The 26224-nt window shown below is 41.3% G+C and overlaps 1 protein-coding gene across 9 annotated transcripts in view; it reads left to right on the forward strand.

Annotated features, from left to right (window-relative positions):
- The window catches only part of zbtb7c (zinc finger and BTB domain containing 7C), a 221183-nt gene that overhangs the window by 126376 nt on the left and 68583 nt on the right, over positions 1–26224 (forward strand). For 8 of the 9 annotated variants that reach the window (XM_072574763.1, XM_072574739.1, XM_072574802.1 and 5 more), the window contains one exon: positions 14673–14795. The exons of the other annotated variant lie outside the window; for it this stretch is intronic. The gene's annotated coding sequence lies outside the window, so the exon portion shown is untranslated. The remainder of the gene's footprint in view (positions 1–14672; positions 14796–26224) is intronic. 9 annotated transcript variants of the gene reach the window in all.

The following is a 26224-nucleotide window of genomic DNA, read 5'->3' on the forward strand; positions in this document are numbered from 1 at the left end:
TCTGACCAATGAAGGAAAGCATGCCAAACGCCTTCTTCACTATCCTATCTACCTGTAACTCTACTTTCAAGGAGTTATGAACCTGCATTCCAAGGTCCCTTTATTCAGCAACACTCCCTAGGACCTTACCATTCAGTGTATAAATCCTGAGGTCCCCCCTCAGTCTCTTATGCTGTAAAGATAGAAGTCCTAGCTTGTCCAATCTCTCCCTGTAACTCACACTATTTAGTCCTCGCAACATCCTTGTAAATTTCTCCTGCACTCTTTCCAGTTTAATAACATCCTTTCTAAAACACCAGTTTAATAACATCCTTTCAAAAACAATATGACCAAAACTGAACACAATACTCAAGTGCAGCTTCACCAATGTCCCGTATAACTGCAACATATACTTAGTGCCCTGACCGATAAAGGTCAGTGTGCCAAAAGCCTTCATCACTACCCTGTCTACCTGTGACTCCACTTTCAGAGAGTTGTGAACCTGAATTCCAAAATCCCTCAGTTCCACAACACTCCTTTAGGTCCTATCATTTACCATGAAACTCCTACCTTGACTTGACTTACCAAAATCAAATGCAAGACCTCGCATTTATTTATATATCTATATTTATCTATATTGAACTCCATTTGCTATATCTTGGACCACTTCCCTAGCTGATCAACGTCCTCACTGTCCACGATACTGCCTATTTTAGTGTCATCAGCAATTTTACTAATCATGCCTTGTACATTTTCATCCAAATCATTAATATGGATATCAAACAGTGACGGGCCCCATACAGAACCCTGAGGCACTCCACTAGTCACAGGCCTCCAGTCCAACAAGCATCCTTCAACTATTACCCTCTGGTTCCTGCCATCAAACCAATTTGGTATCCAATTTGCCAACTTGCCCTGGATTCCATGTGATCTAACTTTCCAGAGCAGCCTACCATGTGGAACCTTATCAATGGACTTACTGAAATCCATACAGACTATATCTACTGCTCTGTTCTCGTCAACGTTCCTGGTCACTTCATCAAAGAACTCTTAACAAACTTGTGAAGCATGATCTCCTACTCACAAAGCCATGCTGACTACTCCTAAACAAACCCTGTCTTTCCAAATTCATGGATATCTTATTCCTGAGAATCTTCTCAAGGAACTTACCCACTACAGATGTTAAGCTTAATGGTCTTAATTCCTAGGCTTTTCTTTGCAGCCCTTCTTAAATAATGGCGCAACATTCGCTATTTCTAGTCTTCAATTTATGTTACTGAACTAAAACAACAATAAGGTTCAAATCCCACTGTAACATGGGAAATTTAAATTCAGTTGAAACGATAAATCTAAAATCGAAAAACATCGATTAGCAATGATGATCATTAAACCGTGAGACAATCATAAAAGTCTATCTGGATCATTAATAGCCCTTAGGAAAAAATATCTGAAATGGCCTAGCAATCCACTCAGCTCACCATCAACATCTCAAAAGCAATTAGTGATAGCAATAAGTGCTAGCATTGCCAGAGCATCCAAATATCATTATTGAATATTAATTCTCACCACACGAATGCCAGGTGATGACCATTGCAAATAAGACAATAGACAATAGGTGCAGGAGTAGGCCATTCTTCCCTTCGAGCCTGCACCACCATTCAATATGATCACGGCTGATCATCCTTAATCAGTATCCTGTTCCTGCCTTATCTCCATAACCCTTGATTCCACTATCCTTGAGAGCTCTATCCAACTCTTTCTTAAATGAATCCAGAGACTGGGCCTCCACTGCCCTCTGGGGCAGAGCATTCCATACAGCCACCACTCTCTGGGTGAAGAAGTTTCTCCTCATCTCTGTCTTAAATGGTCTACCCCTTATTTTTAAGCTGTGTCCTCTGGTTCGGCACTCACCCATCAGTGGAAACATGTTTCCTGCCTCCAGAGTGTCCAATCCTTTAATAATCTTATATGTCTCAATCAGATCCCCTCTCAGTCTTCGAAACTCAAGGGTATACAAGCCCAGTTGCTCCAGTCTTTCAGCATAAGGTAGTCCCGCCATTCCAGGAATTGACCTCGTGAACCTACGCTGCACTCCCTCAATAGCTAGAATGTCTTTCCTCAAATTTGGAGACCAGAACTGCACACAATATTCCAGGTGCGGTCTCACCATGGTGCTGTACAGCTGCAACTCAATCCCACTTGTTATGAAGGCCAGCATGCTATTAGCCTTCTTCACTACCTGCTGTACCTGCATGCCTACCTTCATTGACTGGTGCACAAGAACACCCAGATCTCTTTGTACTGCCCCTTTACCTAAACTGATTCCATTTAGGTAGTAATCTGCCTTCCTGTTCTTGCCACCAAAGTGGATAACCATACATTTATCCACATTAAACTGCATCTGCCATGCATCTGACCACTCACCTAACCTGTCCAGGTCACCCTGTAATCTCCTAACATCCTCCTCACATTTCACCCTGCCACCCAGCTTAGTATCATCAGCAAATTTGCTAATGTTATTACTAATACCATCTTCTATATCATTAGTATATATTGTAAAAAGCAGCAGTCCCAGCACTGATCCCTGCGACACCCCACTGGTCACTGCCTGCCATTCTGAAATGGAGCCGTGTATCACTACTATTTGTTTCCTATCAGCCAACCAACTTTCAATTCAAGTTAGTACTTTGCCCCCAATACCATACGCCCTAATTTTGCTCACTAATCTCCTATGTGGGACTTTATCAAAAGCTTTCTGAAAGTCCAGGTACACTACATCTACTGGATCTCCCTCGTCCATCTTCAGAGTTACATCCTCAAAAAATTCCAGAAGATTAGTCAAGCATGATTTCCCCTTCATAAATCTATGCTGACTCTGACCTATCCTGTTACTACTATCCAGATGTGTCATAATTTCATCCTTTATAATAGACTGCAGCATCTTTCCCACCACTGAGGTCAGACTAACGGGTCTACAATTTCCTGCTCTCTCTCTCCCACCTTTCTTAAAATGTGGTGCAACATTAGCCACCCTCCAATCCGCAGGAACTGATCCCGAATCTATTGAACTCTGGAAAATAATACCAACGCATCCACAATTTCTCGAGCCACCTCCTTCAGTACCTTGGGATGTAGACCATCAGGCCCTGGGGACTTATCAATCTTCAGATCTAACAGTCTCTCCAATACCAATTTCTGGCAAATATAAATTCCTTTAAGTGCCGGTCCTTCAGCCACTGTTACTCAGGGAGGTTGCTTGTGTCTTCCCCAGTGATCACAGATCTGAAGTAACAATTCAATTCTTCTGCCATTTCTTTGTTCCCCGTAATATATTAGGAGAAAGTGAGGACTGCAGATGCTGGAGATCAGAGCGGAAAATGTATTGCTGGAAAAGCGCAGCAGGTCAGGCAGCATCCAAGGAGCAGGAGAATCGACGTTTCGGGCATGAGCCCTTCTTCAGGAACCTTTTCCAGCAACACATTTTCATCCCCGTAATATATTCCCCTATTTCTGTCTTTAAGGGCCCAATTTTAATCTTAACCATTTTTTTGCCTTTCACATACCTAAAAAAGCTTTTACTACCCTCCTTTATATTTTTGGCCAGTTTACCTTCGTACCTCATTTTTTCTCTGCGTATTCCTTCTTAGTAATCCTCTGTTGTTCTTTAAAAGCTTTCCAGTCCTCTGTTTTCCCACTTATCTTTGCTATGTTATACTTTTTCTCTTTTAATTTTACATTTTTCTTAACTTCCCTCATCAGCCACAGCATCCCATGCCTCCTCCTAGGATCTTTCTTCCTTTTTGGAATGAACTGATCCTGCATCTTCTGCATTATACACAGAAATATCTGCCATTGTTCCTCCACTGTTATCCTTGCTAAGGTATTGCACCATTGAACTTTGGCCAGCTCCTCCCTCATAGCTCCATAATTCCCTTTTTTCAACAGAAATATTGCCACTTCCGATTGTACCCTCTCCCTCTCAAATTGCAGATTGAAGTTTATTGTATTATGGTCACTACTTCCCAATGGCTCCTTCACTTCGAGGTCCCTGATCAATTCTGGTTTGTTGCACAATACCCGATCCAGAATTACCTTCTCCTTGGTAGGCTCCAGCACCAGCTGTTCTAAGAGGCACTCCACAAAATCTCTTTCTTGAGGTCCAATACCATCCTGATTCTCCCAGTATACCTACATGTTGAAATCCCCCATAACAACTGTAGTAACATCTTTGCGACTGGCCAATTTCAGCTCCTTATTCAACTTCCACCCTACATCCATACTACTGTTTGGGGGCCTGTAGATAACTCCCAAGAGGGTCTTTCTACCCTTAGAATTTCTCAGCTCTATCCATACTGACTCTACATCCCCTGATTCTAAGTCCACCCGCTCAAGGGACTGAATATCATCCCTTACAAACATGGCCACCCCACCCCCTCTGCCCGTCAGTCTGTCCTTACAAAAGCACGTGTAGCCTTGAATATTCATTTCCCAGGCCCTGTCCACTTGAAGCCACGTCTCAGTTATCCCCACAATATCATATCTGCCAATTTCCAAAAAAGCCTCAAGCTCATCCATCTTATTTCTAATGCTTAGTGCATTCATGTATAGTATTTTTAATTTGTTACTGCCCTCACCCTTCCCATCAACTCCTATTTCACTCAGCCTTACAGCATGATCCCTTTTTGAGTTTTCTGCCTCATTGATATCGTTGTCTTTCTTGACTTCCCTTGTTCTAACTTTCCCTTCAATTTCCTTCTTAAACATCCAGTTTGTCCTCTCCCCCCCCCCCCCCCCCCGCCCCGCTATAAGAAGCAATCTAACCAACATTCTTGGTTAGATTGAACTGGACTAGCCACTGTTTGGATGTCACTGAGGAGTTTGACAAGGTTCCGCATGGTAAACTGATTAGCAAGATTAGATCACATGCAATACAGGAAGGGCTAGCCATTTGGATACCAAATTAGCTGGAAGGTAGGAAACAAAGGGTGTTGGTAGAGGGTTGCTTTTCGGACTGGAAGCCTGTGACCAGAAGCTTGCAGCAAGAATAGATGCTGCGTCCACTGCTTTTCGTTATTTATACAAATGATTCGGATGTGAACATATGAGATATGATTCATAAGTTTACAGATGACACCAAAATTGGTGGTGTAGTGGACAGTGAAGAAGGTTACTTCAGAGTACAATGGGACCTTATTCAGAGAGGCCAATAGGCCAAGGAATGGTGTTTAATTTAGATGAATGTGAGGTGCTGCATTTTGGTAGGGTAAATCAGGGCAGGACTTATACGCTTAATGGTAAGGTCCTGAGGAGTGTTTTTGAACAAAGAGACCTTGATGTGCAAATTCATAGTTCCTTGAAAGCGGAATCGCAGGTATACAGGGTAGTGAACAAAGTGGTTAGTGCACTTGCTTTTATTGGTCAGTGTATTGAGTATAGGAGTTCGGAGGTCATGTTATGACTGCACAGGGCATTGGTTAGGCCAATTTAGAATATAGAACATAGAACATTACAGCGCAGTACAGGCCCTTCGGCCCTCGATGTTGCACTGCCCTGAGATACTAATCTGAAGCCCATCCCACCTACACTATTCCATATGCCTGTCCAATGACGACTTAAATGCACTTAAACTTGGTGAATCTACTACTGTTGCAGGCAAAACATTCCATACCCTTACTACTGTCTAAGTAAAGAAACTACCTCTGACATTTGTCTTATACTTATCTCACTTTAAAGTTGTGTCCCCTCGTGTTTGCCATCCCCATACTTGGAAAAATCAATGATGGTGCAAAGACTGAGATAAATTCAGCAAATGAGGACTTAAAAACCTAATAGAGACAGAAAAATAAAATTACGAGGGCAAACTAGCATGGAATATAAAAACTGACATTAAGAGCATCTTTAAATATATAAAGTAACTGACTAATTTATTAGAATTTTTTGAGGAACTCTCAACCAGATAGAGGAGAACCAGTAGATGTATAGTATTTGGACTTTCAGCAAGCATTTGACAGGTATCTTACAAAGGTTAAGTCATAAGATAAAGACCGTACTATGTTGGAGGTAGTATATTGGCATAGATAGAGAATTGGCTTGTGGGCACTAAACAGTGAGTGGGATAACTTATTACCGATTGGTCACCTTGACCATTGGGTTCCAAAGGGATCATTGTTGGGACCGCAACTATTTTATAATATATTAATGACTTGGAGGAAGTAAGTGAATATATGTAGCCAAATTTGCAGACGACACACAATTCAATGGCAGGGCAGATTGTGAGAGGGATACAATCAGCTACAGAGAGATATTGATAAATTAGTAAACATGCAAAAGTTGGCAAATGGACTATAATGTAGGAAAATGTGAAGTTGTCTATTTTGTAAGGGAGAACAGAATATTGTTTAATTGGAAATAAACTGCAGAAAGCTGCAATACAAAGGGACTTGGGAGTATCTGTGCAATGAACAAAAAGCTAGCATTCAGGTACATAGGCAATTAGGAAGGCATGGAATGTTGGCCCTTATTTTAAGTCTTACTGCAATTGCACATGGTGCTGATGAGACCACATCTGGAGCAGTCTTTGTTGCCTTAATATCATTTCATTGGAGGCAGTTCAGAAAATGTTTACTAGGATAATCTTGAGTATGAAGCAATTGTTTTACGAGCTAAGGTTAGATATGTTGAGACTCTACTTCCTGTAGTTCAGAGGAATGAGGTGATCTCATTGAAAAGCATAGGATTCTTAAGGGGCTTGTCAGGGTAAGTGCTGAGAGGATGTTTCCCCTCATGGAAGAGTCTAGGACTAGAGGGCATCATCTCAGAATGATGGGGTACAAATTTAAAACTGAGATGAAGAGAAATTTCTTCTCTGAGGGTTGGTGAGTCTTTGGAAGTCCTTGCCACCGAGAGCCATGGGGACAGAGTCCTTGTGTCTATTTAAGGCAAGATAGATAGATTCTTGATTAGTAGGGGAATCAAAGGTTGCGGACAAAGGGAAGGAAAGTGGATGTGAGGAATATCTGATTGGCCGTGATCCTATTGAATGGCAGAGCAGGGCACAACTGCTGAACAGTGCTAAATCACCAACTCTTGTTCCTATTTCTTATGGTCTATAGTCTTATTTAAAACAGAGATGAGGAAGGATTATTCCTGTCACAGATTTGAGAATCTGTGGAATTCACCACCGCAGAACATATATATTCAAAATACCTTATTTAATCCACAGGCCCAGTTGATCAAGGTCCCATTGCGCTCTTAAATGCCTTCTTCACTCCATTTTAATGGCACCTGCAAACTTACTAACCATGCCTCCAATATTCTCATCCAAATTGTTTATATACATGACAAGCAACAGTGGACCCAGCACCAATCCTTGCAGCACGCTGCTGGTCACAAGCCTCTCATTTGAGATTGCCGAACAAGGGAAAACATCCACTCTGTCTATCTTTGTCAATTCCCTTTAACATATTATCTACTCCCATTAGATATCCTGTCATTTTCCTAAACTCTGTGAATATAGACCTAAACAGCTCATTCTGTCCTCATAAAATAAGCCTTTCATCTCCGGAGTTAATCAAGTGAACCTTCTCTGAACTGCCTCCAATGCAATTACATCTTTTCTCAAAAATAGAGACTAAAATTTTATGCACCTCTCCAGATGCAGTCTCACAATTCTTAGTTTAATTATAACAACACTTTTTTGCTTTTACACTGCAATTCTTTCGAAATAAATGTCAAATGCCAAAATTCCATTTCTTCAACTTGTTACTTTAGTTCCTCTCCAACAAGAAGAGATATTCTATATCTTGGCACCAGAGATGTCCTGAGAACTGAGAGTTTCTTCCTTGAATCTTAACCATGCTATTTTACATTACTACATTTCTCTTTTCTTCCACACCTGATTGTCACTCTGGATGGTTCTGTGGTCAGTTTGTCATTGCAGTCTGTACCCTCATCCACAGCAGGAACAAGAACCTAGTTTTTATTGGATAAAGGCACTGACGCAGACTCCTTCAAAGCTAAATTCTGGACTCCCATACTTGCCTCATTCGCAGTCATGACCTCTTGCTCCTGACCATGGACTAAATTTAATGTAATTAATCCCAGGGGTCTGGAACACAGTGTTTATGTAGCTGTCTGCCCCCCGATGTGTTGCAGTGTCCACAGCCCAGACACCAACTCAACAAGTTGGAGCTAAAGTTCCTTGGGCAGCCGACACTTGCCACAGATGTGGCCACTGTGGATAATGCTAGATTCTCAAGGCTCCCACATATTACCGGTGCTGGACATCATTATCCTCACCATCTATATCCTAGTTGATTAATTGATTTGGATGTTAAATATTTTGAAAGTGAATTTCTTAATTGTACTCTTCAGCTGCAATAACATCTCCTAATTTAAACCACTCAGGCAATCCAATGACAGAAGTCATGGTAAGGTCCTGGGGAGTGTTGCTGAATAAAGAGACGTTGGAATGCAGTTTCATAATTCCTAGAAAGTGGAGTCACAGGTAGATAGGATAGTGAAGAAGGCATTTCATATGCTGTCCTTTATTGGCCCAAGCATTAAGTTTAAGAGTTGGGAGATCATGTTGCGGCTATACAGGACATTGGCTAGGCCACTTTTGGAATAGTGCTTTCAATTCTGGTCTCTCTCCTAATGGAAGGATGTTGAGAAACTTGAAATGGTTCAGAAAAGATTTACAAGGATGTTGCCAGATTGGAGGATTTGAATTATAGGGAGATACTGAATAGGTTTGGGCTGCTTTTCCCTGGCATGTCAGAGGCGGAGGGGTGACCTTAATTCTTTGAAGAGGTAACAAGTAGGTTAGACCAGGTAAGCCCAGTGGATGTTATCAACCTAGATTTCCAAAAGGCCTTTTGTAAGGTGCCTCACAGGAGACTGCTGAGTAAGGTGAGGACCCATGATGTTCGAGGTGAGCCAATGGCATAGATTGGGGTTTGGCTGTCTGACAGAAGGCAGAGAGTTGAGATAAAAAGATTCTTTTTCAGAATGGCAGCTGGTGAACATCTATTCCTAAGCTCACCATCCATCATATCCCTCTCCTTGGTTAGTACCAATGCAAAGTACCCATTAAGAATCTCACTCGTTTTCTCTGACTCCACGCATAACTTTCCTCCTTTGTCCTTGAGTGGGCCAACCCTTTCTCTAGATACCCTCTTGTTCCTTATATAAGAATAAGAGGCTTTTGGATTTTCCTTAACCCTGTTTGCTGAAGATATTTTAGCCCTCTTAATTCCTCGTTTCAGATTGGGCTTGCTTTCCTGATATTCTTCCAAAGCTTCATCTGTCTTCAGTCATAGAGTCATAGAGATGTACAGCATGGAAATAAACCCTTTGGACCAACCCGTCCATGCCGAACAGATATCCCAACCCAATCTAGTCCCACCGGCCCATATCCCTCCAAACCCTTCCTATTCATATACCCATCTAAATGCCTCTTAAATGTTGCAATTGTACAAGCCTCCATCACATCCTCTGGCAGCTCATTCCATGCATGAACCACCCTCTGCGTGAAAAAGTTGCCCCTTAGGTCTCTTTTATATCATTCTCCTCTCACCCTAAACCTATGCCCTCTAGTTCTGGACTCCCTGATCCCAGGGAAAAGACTTTGCCTATTTATCCTATCCATGCCCCTCATAATTTTGTAAACCTCTATAAGGTCACCCTTCAGCCTTCGATGCTCCAGGGAAAACAGCCCCAGCCTGTTCAACCTCTCCCTATAGCTCAGATCCTCCAACCCTGGCAACATCCTTATAAACCTTTTCTGAACCCTCTCAAGTTTCACAACATCTTTCTGATGGGAAGGAGACCAGAATTGCATGCAATATTCCAACAGTGGCCTAACCAATGTCCTGTACAGCCGCAACATGACCTCCCAACTCCTGTACTCAATACTCTGACCAGTAAAGGAAAGCATACCAAATGCCTTTTTCACTATCCTATCTACCTGCGACTCCACTTTCAAGGAGCTATGAACTTGCACTCCAAGGTCTCTTTGTTCAGCAACACTCCCTAGAACCTTACCATTAAGTGTATAGGTCCTGCTAAGATTTGCTTTCCCGAAATGCAGCACCTTACATTTATCTGAATTAAACTCCATCTGCCACTTCTCAGCCCATTGGCCCATCTGGTCAAGATCCTGTTGTAATCTGAGGTAACCCTCTTCACTGTCCACTAGACCTCCAATTTTGGTGTCATCTGCAAACTTACTAACTGTACCTCTTATGCTCGCATTCAAATCATTTATGTAAATGACAAAAAGTAGAGGGCCTAGCACCGATCCTTGTGGCACTTCACTGGTCACAGGCCTCCAGTCTGAAAAACAACCCTCCACCACCACCCTTTGTCTTCTACCTTTGAGCCAGTTCTGTATCCAAATGGCTAGTTCTCCCTGTATTCCATGAGATCTAACCTTGCTAATCAGTCTCCTATGGGGAACCTTGTCGAACGCCTTACTGAAGTCCATAGAAAGCACATCTACTGCTCTGCTGTCATCAATCTTCTTTGTTACTTCTTCAAAAAAACTCAATCAAGTTTGTGAGACATGATTTCCCACGCACAAAGCCATGTTGACTATCCCTAATCAGTCCTTGCCTTTCCAAATACATGTACATCCTGTCCCTCTGGATTCCCTCCAACAACTTGCCCACCACCGAGGTCAGGCTCACCGGTCTATAGTTCCCTGGCTTGTCCTTACCGCCTAGATCTTATGTATGCTTCCTTTTTCCTCTCAGCTAGTCTCACAATTTCACCTGTCATCCATGGTTCCCTAATCTTGCCATTTCTAATCCTCATTTTCACAGGGATATGTCTGTCCTGTATTCTAATCAACCTCTCATTAAAAGCCTCACACATATCAAATGTGGATTTACCTTCAAACAGCTAGTCCCAATCCACATTCCCTAGCTCCTTCTGAATTTTGCTAGAGGTGGCCTTCCCCTAATTTAGCACTCTTCCTTTAGGACCACTCTCGTATTTGTCCATGAGTATTCTGAAACTTACGGAATTGTGATCACTATACCCAAAGTCTACTGAAACCAATCACCTGGCCGGGCTCGTTCCCCAACACCAGGTCCAGTATGGCCCCTTCCCGAGTTGGACTATATACATACTTCTCTATAAAACCCTTGTGGATGTTCCTTACAAATTCTGCTCCATCTAAACCTCTAACACTAAGTGACTACCAGTCAATGCTGGGAAAATTAAAATCTCCCTTCAGCCTATTGCTCCTACATCTTTCCATAATCTGTTTACATATTTATTCCTCCATCTCACATTCACTATTGGGAGGTGTGTAGTACGTCCCCCAACATTGTTACCGGACTCTTCCTATTTCTGAGCTCTGCCCATATTGCCTCAATGCTCGAGTCCTCCATTGTGCCCTCCTTCAGCATATCTATGATATCCTCTCTGACTAATAATGCAACTCCTCCCTCTCTATCCCACCTGAAGCATCTATATTCTGGGATATTTAGTTGCCTATCTTGCCCTTCACCCAACAAAGTCTCAGTGATAGCAATAACATCATACTCCCATGTACTAATCCAAGCCATAAGTTCATCTGCCTTACCTACTACACTTCTCGCATTAAAACAAATGCACCTCAGACTACTTGTCTCTTGGTGTTCATCATCTGCTCTCTGCCTACTCTTCATTTTTAGTTACACTGACTTCACTATCTAGTTCCTTACAGGCTTTAGTTACTACCTCCTTACTGTCCACTAACCACCTCATTTGGTTCCCATCCTCCTGCCACATTAGTTTACCCCTTCCCCAACAGCGTTAGCAAAAGCACCCCTATGACAGTTCCAGTCCTGTCCAGGTGTAGACTATCACTGTCACTGATTTTTTAAAATACTTGCTGAGAAGATATGGGCATCAGTAGCTAGGCCAAAATCTATTGCCCGTCCTGAATTGGCCTGAACTGAGTGGTTTGGTAGGGCCATTTTAGAGGGGAGTTAAGAGGCAGCCACGTTTCTGTGGGTCTGTAATCACTTGAGAACAGATCAGGTAGATTTCGGTCCCCTAAAGTACATTATTGAACCAGATGGTTTTCATGACAATTGACAATGGTTACTTTAGAATATAGAACGTAGAACTGTACATCACAGTAACGGGCCTTTCGGCCCACAATATTGTGTGAACATGACATCAAATTAAACTAATCCCTTCTACCCTGCCCTTGGTCTATATCACTCCATTCTTGTGTATTCATGTGATGAGGTATTGCATCTTATTCCTCTGGACTTCCCACCAGTTCCTGCCAGCAGTCTGGAGGCCAAGACCGTTTTTTTCTCATGCAATGATGTGTCACTGGCCAGGCCAGCATTTCTTGCCCATCCCGAATAACCCAGAGGACACTTAAGAGTCAACTGCATTTCTATAGGTCGTGTAGATAAGACCAGGTAAAGATAGTTTCCTTTCCTAAATAGTATTCATGAGCCAGATGGCTTTTTCCAACAATCCACAATTGGATATCGTTTGCCTCATAACTCTGGATTTTTTTTAAACAATTCTAACTCCACCATCTGCCATGGTGAGATTTGAACCTGGGTCCCCAGAACATTTCCTGCGTCTCTAGATTAATAGTCTCGTGATTGTATTACTAGGCCATTGCCCCCTTCAATGACATTGTTGCCTTTAGATTAGCTTTTAGTTACAGTTTTTTTTTCTTGAAGTCAGATTTTACCATCTGCCATGGTGGGATTTGAACCCACATCTCCAGATTAGGTTAGATTACTTACAGTGTGCGAGCAGGCCCTTTGGCCCAACAAGTTCACACCGATCCTCCGAAGAGCAATGCACCCAATTCCCTTATGTTTACCCCTTCACCTAACACTACGGGCAATTTAGCATGGCCAATTCACCTAACCTGCACATTTTTGGACCGTGGGAGGAAACCCACACAGAAGCGGCGAGAATGTACAAACTCCACACAGACAGTTGCCTGAGGTGGGAATTGAACCTGGGTCTCTGGTGCTATGAGGCAGCAGTGCTAACCACTGTGCCATCATGCCGTCCACCTTTAGACCAAAACACTAATCCAGTGATCCATTGTACAACTATCTCCTCCACTATCAACATTCTGGGGTTTACCAACAACGAGACACTACACTGGATCAGCCATAAAGTATACTATGGCTAAAGAAGTAGGTCAGAAGCTAAACATTCTGCAGCAAGTAACTCACCTCCTGTCTTCCTAATATCTATCCACCATCTAGGAGTTTGATGGAATACTAACTAATTGCAGGTAGATGTAGCTCCAACAACACTGAAGAAACTGAACACCATCCAGGAAAAGTAGCTCGTTTGATTGCTACTCCATAGGCCACCTTCAACACCTGCTCCTTTTAACACAATTGCAGCAGTATGTGTGTACCAAATACAATATGCACTGCTACAACTCACCAGGGATCCTTTGACAACACCTTCCAAAGAAATTTCAAACCCTCAACATCTACAGTCTATTGCAGTAGATGCATGGGAACACCAATGAGCAGGTTTCTTCAAAGTTACAAACTATTCAGACGTTAAGCTATACCTCCCCTCCTAACTGTCATTGGGCCAAAATCTTGGAACTTTTTCTCACCCTGTGGGTGTTCCGAAACTCCAAGGACTGTAGTAATTCAAGAAGGATGTTCACCACCACCTTCTCAAGGGCAATTAAGGATGGCCAATAAATGCTGGCCTATCCAGCAATGCCTGCTCCCATAAATTAATAAAAGTAAGTTTCTGCTCTTAATTTGCTGTTCTGCACTTATAGACAATGTTGTAGTTTTAATCTTTGTGTTGAAATTATCTGTTTGGTGTTGTAGAAAGTTTATATTTATGGAAATTGCAGGCCTCAACTTGGTGACAAGGAGTTACTTCAAAATGTTATTATTTACAGTTATTTTCAAGTTCTGTCAAATTAAAATCTAAGCAGGTTCTAATTTGGGAAAGTGCTTGAGAGACAACTGGCAGCAAGGTAAACCTTGTGCTATGATTCTAAGGAGTAGCAATGTCTGTGAACAGGAACTAATTGCAAAAATAAACACCATAAGCTCAAACTTGAGATTTTTTCTTCTCTGTGCTTACTTTAAATCTCAGATCACCTTCATTTCATGATCTTCCTGGTCAATGCTTTTCACTTAAATGTTGACATTGCACTTATTCGCTTGTGCCCAGGCAGGTGAGACAACATGGTGGAATTCAAGATGTATGGTAAATAGTCTGGTGACTGTGAATCGAATACAGGGAGTCACCAGTTTATAGATGTCTGACATATGAATGCTTGTACTTACAAATGCAAATCCCATGCATAGGTGTAATTTTAAAGACCCGACACATGAACATATCCTGTAAATAAGAACTTTCCATTGTGCTGCATTGTGTTCAGACTTGCATGCAATTTGACTCGTCAATGTACTCCAGAACAGAACCTGTTTGCAACCCAGGAACTATCTATAACTAGGGAAAAATTGGCAATGGAATCATTGAAAACAATAAAAATAAATCAGAGATGTAAATGATGTCACAGAGACAGACTTTCTATGATTCGCTGTACAGAATTTATGATTGAATAAAAAGCAAATATGTTTACTATATTTGGTACAACTTAGAATTGAGTATTTTGAAATGGCCTTCAAACTAAGTCATTAAATTGTGTAAAATTATGATTTTATGAAAAACAGCATTGTGGGATCTGCCTGCACCAAATGGACTACAGCGGTTTGAGAAGGGAGCTCACTACCACCTTGTCAAGGGCAATTAGGGATCGGCAATAAATGCTGACATAATCTCAACGAATAAAACGAGTAAGTCAATTCCAAATCCTTGTATTTAACATGAGCAATCTCTAAATTACAATGATCGGGGGTTTCATTTCTAATAATAAAACATGACATCTCTGTTTTAGTTCATGTGACTCTTGAAACTGTGTAGTTTGCAGGTTCCTTTTTGCAGCCACTTGGGCTCTCAGCCAGGAATTTATTTTTCAGGAGGGGTGTGGTGGGTGTACATCTCTAACCCATCTCCAGGAAACAGTATTACTTTGCCAAATGAATAGCCAAGAAAATCACAAAGTCTGACCTCTTCATTTCACAATAATTGCCACTGTTTGATGATTGTTGTAGTTTAAAGTAAGATATAGCAAGGTCAGTATAAATGACTTCTCATATATTTGTGTGTAAGATCTATTATTTTCTCATCCTTTTTTTGGAAGTGTGTGCTGCTGAAGTGGCACCACTGTCAACATTTGTTCAACCAATCTCCACATACATATAATTTTCATACAGCTTTCGGAAACTATAAGCCCAAAAAGGTCAACTTGTCATTGTGCCTGCATATCTGTGAGCAAGGAACCGACTTCATATATGGTGGTAGAATCAGTCTTGTACAAGGGAATAAATATTAAAATGAATTGAAAACTGGTGCCTCATCTGATTTGTAGATTCCAAAATTCACCCTTGAATTTCCCTTTTCCCTCCAATTTCTCTTATACTCTTTTCCCCTGAAAACACCAACTTAGCATTGTTTGGTTCAATGGATTGCAGTGTCTGACATTTTCAATTATTTTTTCATAAGTCTGGCCAGTGAATGTAGAAAGCTGGTCAACTGGGAAGGATCATAGCGAAAACCAGGGCAATGAACCTACCCTCAATGCCAGTATGATCTATAGAGCTTGCAATTGGGATCTGACATTCTGGCTAAGTTAAAAGAAAATTAATTCACGGAAATGTACCCATGCCTCAGAAATATGCTGGCTAAAAGTTTGTTTTAGCCTTCTGCTTAACCTACTCCCCTTTCTGTCCACTATTGCCAAACTGTGCTTACAGCAGCAGGCCTCCCCCAATTCTCTTTCTCTCAGTAGAAGGAGAATTGTAGGAATCTGAGGATGAGAATTGTAACATCAATGGTAACTATGTTTTGAAAGTGAGCTATTCTTAGCTAATACCTTGGTATGATACTGGTCTTTGCATTTTTCCATTGAGCAGTTATCAAAGCTAGAACCTTTTGTTTCTTGGCTCACATTTCCAAGCATCTGAATATTACAGATGTGTGACAGCAAGTTTCAAAATAGCAGTACCAACAGTAGGATAATAAAGACTGTGATGTGCATATTGCATGTTTTGCCTAAATATTCTTATATTCTGCTGATGTTAAATATTACTATTATTTGGATGTTGTGATATTCTTATGCAGTGTTATAGATACTGTTCTCTGCAGCTGTGAGTTTGAATCCTGAAGTCAGTATTGCCTGCACAGTGCCAGGACATCTCCTCAGGGCTGGGGAAGAACTTTGAGTCGGATAGAAGGGTTGCAGTTTTGTCATCCATGCTGGTACCAATGAAATTGATAAGACTAGAAATGAGATTTTACTAAAAGAATTTGAACATTTAGTAACTAAATTGGAAAAGAGTATCTCCAAGAAAATAATCTTGTGATTACTACTTGAACCATGGGCGAACTGGCATTGGGTAAATAAAGTCAGCGGGTTAAATGCATGTATTAAAGATTGGTGTGAGAGGACTGGCTATCAGTTCATGGGGTATTGGCACCAGGACAGAAGTAGAGGAGACCTATTCCAGTGGGATGGGCTTCACTTGAACTGTGCTTGGACCAGTGTCCTGCAAATTGAATAACAAGGGCTGCAGAGAGGACATTAAACTAAATAAAATTGATGGGGTGTTGGAGAGGGAATATGTAGGCTTACAAAGCGAAGGAATAGGCAGCTTTGCAGATTAGTTATGTAAGTAATAATACCCAGAGTGGGACTGAATGGGCCAAAAAAAAAGCAGCAAGGAGCATCAAAGAGGGAAAATTGGTAGAAGGTGAAATTAATGGTTCTCTACTTAACTGCGTGAAGTATTCAGGTCAAAATAAATGTATTAACAGCACAAATAGAGATTTATGTGTAAGATATTATAGTCATTACAGAGACATAGTTACAAGGTGATCAAAGATGGAAGTTAAATATTCAGAGGCATGAACTTTTCAGAAGGACAAGCAAGAAGGAAAGGATAATCAGGCATGTTTGTTAATAAAAGATGGAATGAGTATAATAGCAAGAAATAATCTCTGATTGGAAGATCATCACCAATATGCCTGTTGCAGAACATCTGTCTGTGACTGCATCGTTAAGAGTGACCATGGCATAGTTCTTGTGAAGATGAAGTCCTGCTTTCACATTGCTAATACCTTACCTTGTACTGGCTAGCACGATCACTGTAAATTTTGAACTGATTTAGCAACTCAAGACTAGGCATCCATGAGGCACTGTGGGCCATTAGCAGCAGTTAATGTTTCACCATTACCATCAGGCCAGGGAATCATGATGAAGAGTACAGGAGGGCATGCCAGGGCAGCATCAGGCATACCTAACATTTAGGTGTCAATCTGGTGGTTGACAGAACAGAAATACCTACATGCCGAACAGCAAAATCAGAAGGTGATAAAGCTCAGCAATCCCACAACCAACAGTACAGATCTAAGCTTTGCAGTCCTGCCATGTCCCATTTTGAATGGTGGTGGACAAATAAACAGCTCACTGGAAGAGGTGGTTCTATAAATATCTCCAACCTCAATGGGAGAGCCCAGCATATCAGTGCAAAAGATAAGGTTAATGCATTTGCAGCGATCTTCAATCAGAAATGCTAAGTGGATGATCCATCTTGGCCTCTTCCAGAGGTCCCCAAGCATTACAGATACCAGCCTTTAGCCAATTCGATTCACATGGCGTGATATGGTTGGAGGCACTGGATAGTGCAAAAATTAGAGGCCCTGACAACATTCTGGAAATAATACCAAAATGATTTGTGCTCCAGAATTTGCCACATGCCTCACCATGCTGTTCTAGTACAGCAACAATGCTGGCATTTACCCATCAATATGGAAAATTGCCCAGATATGTCCTACACACAGAAAACAGGACAAATCCAACCCAAAGGCTCTGGGCCCTGAGAACATGTTGGCAAATGTATTGAGACTTGTGTTCCAAATTTGCTGCTTTCCTCGCCAATCTATTCCAGTACAGCTACGATATTGGTGTCTACCTGAAAATTGCCCGGGAACTTGCTGTACACAAAAAGCAGGACTAATCCAATCTGGCCAATTACTACCCCATCAGTCTATTCTCAATTGTAAATTAAGTCATGGAAGGTGTCATCAACAGTACTATCAAGCTGCATCTTCTTAGCAATAACCTGCTCAATGATGCCCAGTTTTTGCTCCCCCAGGGCCACTCACCTCCTGATCTCATTACAGCCTTAGTTCAAACATGGACAAAATAGCTGGATTCCAGAGATGAGGTGAAAGTGACAGCCCTTGATATCAAGGCTGTGTTCAACCGAGTGTGGCATCAAGGAACTTGGAGTCAATGGGAATTGGGGTGGGGGTGGTTCTTTCTGATGTTTAGAGTCATACCTGCCACATAGGAAAATGTTTATGGTTGTATAGGGTCTGTCATCTCAGCTCCTAGACATCTGCAGGGGTTCCTCAGGGTAGTAGCCTGGGCCTGACCGCCGTAAGTTGCTTCACCGCCTTAATAACCTTCCATCCATCATAAGATCAGAAGTAAGGATATTTGCTGATTGCACAATGTTCTGCACCAGTCACAGCTCCTCAGGTATTAAGCAGTCCATGTCCAAATGCAACAAGACCTGGATAGTATCCAGGCTTGGGCTGGCAGGTGGCAAGTAACTTTCAATGCACACAAATGTTTAGCAGTAGCCATCACCATTAAGATAATAATCTAACCAGTGCCCCTTTACATTGTGTCATTATCCTAACGTAATCCTGCATTATCAACACTCTGGAAGTTCCCATTCACCAGAAACTGAACTGGACTAGACCTATAAATACAATGGCAACAAGAGTAGGTCAGAGGCTAGGAATACTGCCACACATAATGCCATCTAATTGACTCTGTTAAATCTGACCATCAATCACAAGGCACAAGTCAGGAATGTGATGGACTACTCCCCACTTCCCAGGATTTGTGCAGCTCCAACAACACTCAAGAATCTTGACACCATCATTGCCTGCTTGATTGGAACCATATCCACAAACATACAGTCACTCCACCACTGACCCTCATTAGCAGCAGTGAGTATTATCTACAAGATGCACTGCAAAAATTCACCTAGGTGCCTTAGACAGCAGATACATGGGAGCACCATCAGCAATTCTCTTCCAAGCTACTCTCAATCCTGACTTGGAAATATATTGCTTTATCATTAGGTCAAAATCCTGAAATCCTTCCCTAACAGATTTGTGGGTTTATCTACAGCACATGAACTGCAGTGCTGAAGAATTCAGCTCAGCACCACCCTGTCAAGGGCAATGTCCTGTGAGTATATTAAAAAAAGATGTAAAATCCATATGGATGGAGGCAAGTAATAACAAGGCAAAGAAGATGGGAGTACTCTACCATCCTGCAGCATAACTATGCTGTGAGGGAAAGAATAAATCAGAGGATAATGACATCATGTAAAAAGGGCAGAACATTGATCATTTTAATATTCATGTTGATTGGGAAAGTCAACTTGGCAGTGGTGGCCTTGAGAAATAACGTATGTTTGGGACAGTTCTCAAAAACAACATGCTGTGGATCCAACCAAGGATCAGGCTACTTTGGATCGAGTAATCTGTAATGAGGCAGGTTTTATAAATGATCTCAGAGTACAACAATACCCCAGAAACAGTGACCGTAATGTGATAGAATTTAGCATTCAGTTTGACAGTGATAAAATTGACTCAGAAACAACTGTGCTAAACTTAAAGGGCAATTACATAGGATTAAGGACATTATTATGGCCTTCTAGGCATCTGCACAATTCAGGTGGGAACTTGCAATTGGACTCAAGTGACCAAGTTTGTGATGGTATAAACAAGGCTAGACAACTCACCTAGTTTTGAAAAGAATCCATAGCATGAAAGTCAATTTGGGATCAGAAGTTATCCATCTGGAAAAGGGTAAAGGAAACAAGGAGCTGAGGATAGGTTGAACTGGTTTTTGGAGAAAGAAGTGTCCAGTTAAGGAGCAAAACAAAATATAATGGTGAATTTTCAGTGTTATTCAAAGTTACAACTGGGAACTCTTACTAGTTGTTTGGAGAATGAGTCTTAAATAATGTTTATGTTGATGTTAGTATGTTTGATGCATTTAAAGTCTGAAAACTTGAAATCTTGTCATGTGATCTATCCAGTCGGTCACTGGAACCTCAAGTATCTTTAAAGTTTATCAGTATCCCTGGGAATTGTAATAGTATCCTTTAATATCCATGCATTGGAAAAATATAATGATTCAATTTGGTTCAGCGATTGGAGCTCCTAAATGACGAAACATTTTTTATATCTGCTGCTTTAAATCTTCCACTTTGGCTTCAAAGTCAGTAGCTTCAGCTAATGAATCATTACAGGAAAGTATTACTCAAAATCTGAAAGTTTACTGGTAGTTTTGGATAAAATCACACTTAAGACCTTTTCATAGCTAAATTTGCAAGTACAGCATTACTGCTAGTTGCTGTCTGAAATACAGTCCTGAGATCTCTCAGCTGGCATGTCAAACGCTACAGCTTTAAAGTACCAGCAAGAATATGGCAATGGTCATAATAAGATTGCAGTTTTGAAAAAAATATATAGAAACAGCAATATCTGTAACGATGTTGGGTTTCAAACTAATGTTCGAAAATTCAGTTTTCATGATAAAAATGTTTGCATGTCTTCACAGTTAGCATTTATGTTGACCCTTTATGTAGTAAAATATCAGGACACTGAACAGCAGCATTTTTAGACCAAATTGACGCTGAAGCACAAAGGAGATATGAAGGCAAATGATCAAAACTTGGATAACTAGGTAAGTTTCATGATACACCTTAAAGGTAGATAGTGAGATAGAAAGGCATTGAGATTTATGGAGTGAATTCCAGAAATTACAGCTACAGCAGTTGAAAGCACACCTGCCAAAGGTGGAGCAATTAAAATTGGAATGTCTGTGATGCCAGGAGTGGAGGTATGTCAGAATCTGGCAGGGCGATGGATAGAGGCGATACAAAGGTGGCAAGGTCATGAAAGCATTCAAAAACCAGGATATGAAGTTTAAAATCTTGGATGTGCTTAACTGGGAGCCCATCTAGGTCAATATGCACAAGTCTTTGAGTCATACAGCACAGGAACAGGCCCTACAACCCACAGCGTAAATGCAGAACAACAAATAAATCTACACCAATCCCATTTACCTGCACTTGGTCCATTGCCTACTACAATCTGGCATTTAAAGTGCTCATCTATATGCTTCTTAAATGCTGTGAGAGTACCTGCCTCCACTATCCTCTCATGCAGCATGCTTCCATATTTCTACCAACCTCTGTGTGAATGTTCTCTGATCTCCTATAGATCACTTATTTTTCACGTTAAACTTATAACCTCTGGTGTTATGCTTGTCTGTTGTTGGAAAAAATTTCTCACATTCTACTCTGCCTGTACCTCTCTAAGTTTGGTATATCTCAATCAGATCAGCCCTCAGCCTCCTCTGCTTCAAGGAAAACAAACTCAGCTTATCCAGTCTCCTACTGAGACTTTTCATCCCAGGCAACATCCTGTTGAATCTCATTTGCAGCCTGTCCAATATAATCACATCCTTCTGATCTAGCGACCAGAATTGCGCACAGTATTCTGTCAGTGCCCTAACCAATGTTTTATAACATTGTGAGAAGACTTCCTTGCTCCTATATCCAACGCCCTGGCTAATGAAGGCAAGCATGAACAACCATGGCTCACAAGGGAAGTCAGGGATAGCATAAAAACAAAAGGAAAAGCACACAGTATGATTATGATTAGTGGGAAGCCAAAGGATAGTAAAGCCTTTAAAAGCCAGCAGAGGATAACATTTAAAAAAAAAAGGTTTTGGGGTTGGGGGCTGGGGAAGATGAAATATGAAAAGCCAAATAGTATTTATTTTTACAAATTACAAGAGTGTTTTTACATGTATAAAAGCTGAGAGAGAGGCAAGAGTGGACATTGGACCACTGGAAAATGAGGCTAGAGAAGTAGTAGTGGGAAATGAAGACATGGTGGAGGAACTGAATAGGTACTATGTATCAGTCTTCCTGGTGGAAGACACCAGTAGCATACCAGAACTTAAAGAGTATGAGGAGGCAGAAGTGAGTGTATTATCTACCCCAAAGGAGAAGGTGCTGGAAGGTGGATAAATCATCCAGACTAGATGGAGTTACACCCCCAACTTGTGAAGAAGATAGCTGAGGCAATTGTGGAGGCATTGGTGGTGATCTTTTAAGAATTACTTGAGTCAGGAAAGGTCCCAGAGGTCTGTAAAATGGCTAATTTAACACCATGTTTAAGAAGGGAAGGATGCAGAAGTTGGAAATTATAGGTCAGTTTAGCCTGACCTACATTTTAGACACCATTATTAAAGTTGAGATTGCAGAGTACTTGGAAGTAACATTAAAATAGGGAAGTAACAGTTTCATCAAGGGGAGGTTAGACCAAGGAGAGCCAATGGATATTATCTATTTGGTCTTCCAGAAAGCCTTTGATAAGGTGCCGCAAAGAAGGCTGCTGAGTAAGATAAGGGCACATGGTATTAGAAGCCAGATACTAGCATGGATAGAAGATTGGCTGTCTGGCAGAAGGCAGAGAGTGGTGATCCTTCTCTGGATGGAAGCCGGTGACTAGTGGTGTTTCACAGGGGTTGGTGTTGGGACCACAACTTTTCACTTTATACATTAGTGATCTGGATGAAGGAAGTGATGGCATCCTGGCTAAGTTTGCAGAATATACAAAAATACATGGTGGGGCAGGTAGTCTTGAGGAGGCAGGAAGCTGCAGAAAGATTTAGACAGGTTGGAAGAGTGGGCAAAGAAATAGCAGATGAAATACAATGTGGGAAAATGTGATGTCATGCAGTTTGGTAGGAAGAATAGAGGCATGGACTATTTTCTAAAAGGGGAGAAAATTCAGAAATTTGAAATGCAAAGGGACTTGGGAGTCCTAGTCCAGGTTTCTGTTAAGGTAAACTTGCAGGTTGAGTCAGTATTTAGGAAGGCAGGTACAATGTTGTCATTCATCTTTGGAGGACGACAATATAAAAGCAGGGATGTACTTCTGAGGCTTTATAAGGTGCTGGTTGGACCATATTTAAAGTATTGTGAGAAAATTTGGGCCTTATAGCTCAGGAAAGATGAATTGGCCGTGGAGTGGGTCCAGAGGAGGTTCATGAGAATGATCCCACGACTGAAAGGCTTAACATATGAGGAACATTTGAGGACTCTGGGTCTATACTCACTGGAGCTTAGAAGGATGAGGGGGGATCTGATTGAAACTTTCAGAATACTGAACGGCCTGTCCAGGTGCCCGTTGGGATGATGTTTCCATTGGTAGGAGAGACTAGGACCCGAGGGCACAGCCTTCGAGTAAAGAGAAGACCTTTTGGAATATAGATAAGGAGAAATTTCTTTAGCCAAAGAGTGGTGAATCTGTAGAATTCATTGCCACAGAAAGCTGTGAAGGCCAGGTCATTGAGTATATTTAAAGCAGAAATAGATAAGTTCTTGATTGGCAAGGGGACCAAAAGTAATGGGGAGATAGGTTTTTCAACCCCAATTTTCTGCTATCAGCCATGATTGAATGGTAGAGCAGACTCACTGAACTAAATGGCTTAATTTCTGCTCCTGTCCTATGGACTTATGAGAAGTCTTACCAGACAAATCTGTTAGAATTCTTTGAGAAGGTAACAGGCAACTTAGACAAAGGAGAGCCAGAGAACTAATCTATTTGGATTTCCAAAATGCCTTTAAACAAGGTTTCACATAAGTGGCTGCTGAAGAAGATAGAGCCCAAGGTGAGATGGGCAAAATACAGGCATAGATGATAGAATAGAGGATAAGCTGACTGGCAGAAGGCAGAGAGTGGGGACAAAGGGGTCTTTTTCAGGATGGCAGAAATGACTAGAAGTATTCCACAGGGGTCAGTGTTGGGACTACAACTATTCATTAATAATGGTCTGGCTCCATTGGGATCGCCTCCTGTTCTTGTCTGTCCGCTAGGGCTCCCTGATTGGACCGGATTGTCAGCCCTAATTGGCTGTGAGGTCTACCAGGCTGACCTTGTTACAATCTCTACAGTCTGCCTCTGTGTCACTCCCCTTTCCCCAAGGGACTCTAAACGTTCAGCCTTAAATTCCATTCACCCTACACTCACTGACGTTGGTTCCTAATCCATTAATAAACCAACTTTTTAAAAGTCTCATTCATTTTTAAGTTTGAGGTACTCAAATTCTCCTTCTCCACCTTTGCAATCCCCTTAATCCTCCGAGATCTCATTTAGCCTCCAATTCTGACCACTTTCACATACCTGATTTTAATCACTTCACAATTAATGACCATAATTTCAGCTGCACAAGCCCTAAGTTTTGGAATTTCCTTAATCCTACCCTCTTTACTCCTCTACATCATGCTACTGGACACCTTTTATCATTATTATCATGAATGTGTTGTTATAATATTCTTTATTTAGTAAAGAAAACGTAAATTAGGCAGAAAGAATCTTACAACATGGCTCCCAGAAGTCACATGGTTATATATAGGTAACAAGAATAAAAAGTCAAAAGACACCTTTTGGAAATTCTATGAACATTTTCAAGGGTAAACAAACTCCTTGAACTTTGTTCTCTTGAAGATATGAATAGCTCTTTCGATTTCATCAAAAACCTGATGCAATGAGAGCCATTCAAACTAATGGTTAAGCGAATTCTTACCCCAACTAACAGACAACAGATGGACACAAAAAGAAAATGGCCAAACACAGGCAAATGGGAATAGTTTAGTTTGGAATATTTGTTTGGGATTGATGAGTCAGACCGAAGAGTCTGTTTCCATGCTGTATGACTCTGACTCTATAACAATCTAAATGAAGGAAATGAGGTCATTGTTGTTAGATTTACAAATGACCCAAAAGAGGTGGAGGGACAGATAGTGGTGAGGAAATGGGAAGCTGTAGAAGCACTTAAACAGGCTGTGAGAGTGGGCAAAGAAATGGCAGATGGAATACAATGAGAGAAAATGTGAGGTTATATATTTTGTAGGAAAAATAGAGATCAAGATTATTTTCTACATAGGGAAAATAAGCACAAATGGACTTGGGAGTCCCGGTTCACGATTGTCTTAAGTTTAACATGCAGGTTCAGCAGATAGTAAGGAGTGCAAATGCAATGTTAGCATTCATTTTAACAGGGCTATATTTCAAGAGCAGAGATGAACTACTGAGGCTGTATAAGGCTCTGGCCAGACCATATTTGGAATCCTGTGAGCAGTTTTGGGCCGTGTATGTAAGAAAGGATGTACTGGCATTGGAGGGGGCTCCAGAGGAGGTTTACAAGAATGATCCCAAAGATGTAGGGCTTGTCAAATGTACATATGAGAAATCTGGCTGTGTACTTGGAGTTTAGAAGGATGGGTGTTAACTTATTGAAACTTATAGAATACTGAGAATGGACACGGAGAAGACATTTCCATTGGTAGGAGAGACGAGGACCTGAGAACACAGCCTCAGAGTGGAAGGGATGACCCTTCAGAACTGAAATGAGGAGGAATATCTTCAGCCAGAGGGTAGTGACTCTGTGGAACTCATTGCTGCAGATGGCAAGTGTATTTCTTACAGAAATAGATAGATTATTGATTGGTAAGGAGGTCAAAGGGAGAAGGTATGGGGAGAAGGTTGAAAAATGGGCTTGAGAAACCTGTCAGCCATGATTGAATAGTGGAGCAGACTTGATGGGCCGAATGGTCTAATTCTACTTCTGTATCTTATGGTCTTATGGAGACACAACTGTATATAATACTCCAGGCTGGTCTCACCAAGAAAACCTTAATTAATAAAGAATGTAAATGCATTTAATGCGGTTCAGAGGTATAATTCATGAGGGATTACTCTGTCATGGAGCCAACCAGAAAGTAGGCAGTCTTAGATACAGGAATGGGTAATGAGCCAAATTTAATAAATTACCTCAGAGGAAAAGATGTAGTGATCATAACATGATAGAACTTAGAGTGTGAGAAATTTGAGTTGGAAAGAACTATGTTTCATTTAAACAAAGGGAATTACAATGAAATAGGGTAGAGTTAGCTAAAGTGAACTGGGTGCATTGATAAGCAGGAATGACAGCAAGCAGTGGCGACATTTCAGGAGACAATTCATGACTCTCAACAAAATTACCCAGTCAGGAGGA

The sequence above is a fragment of the Chiloscyllium punctatum genome, chromosome 1 (genome assembly GCF_047496795.1).
Source record: "Chiloscyllium punctatum isolate Juve2018m chromosome 1, sChiPun1.3, whole genome shotgun sequence".
NCBI classification, from domain to species: Eukaryota; Metazoa; Chordata; class Chondrichthyes; order Orectolobiformes; family Hemiscylliidae; genus Chiloscyllium; species Chiloscyllium punctatum.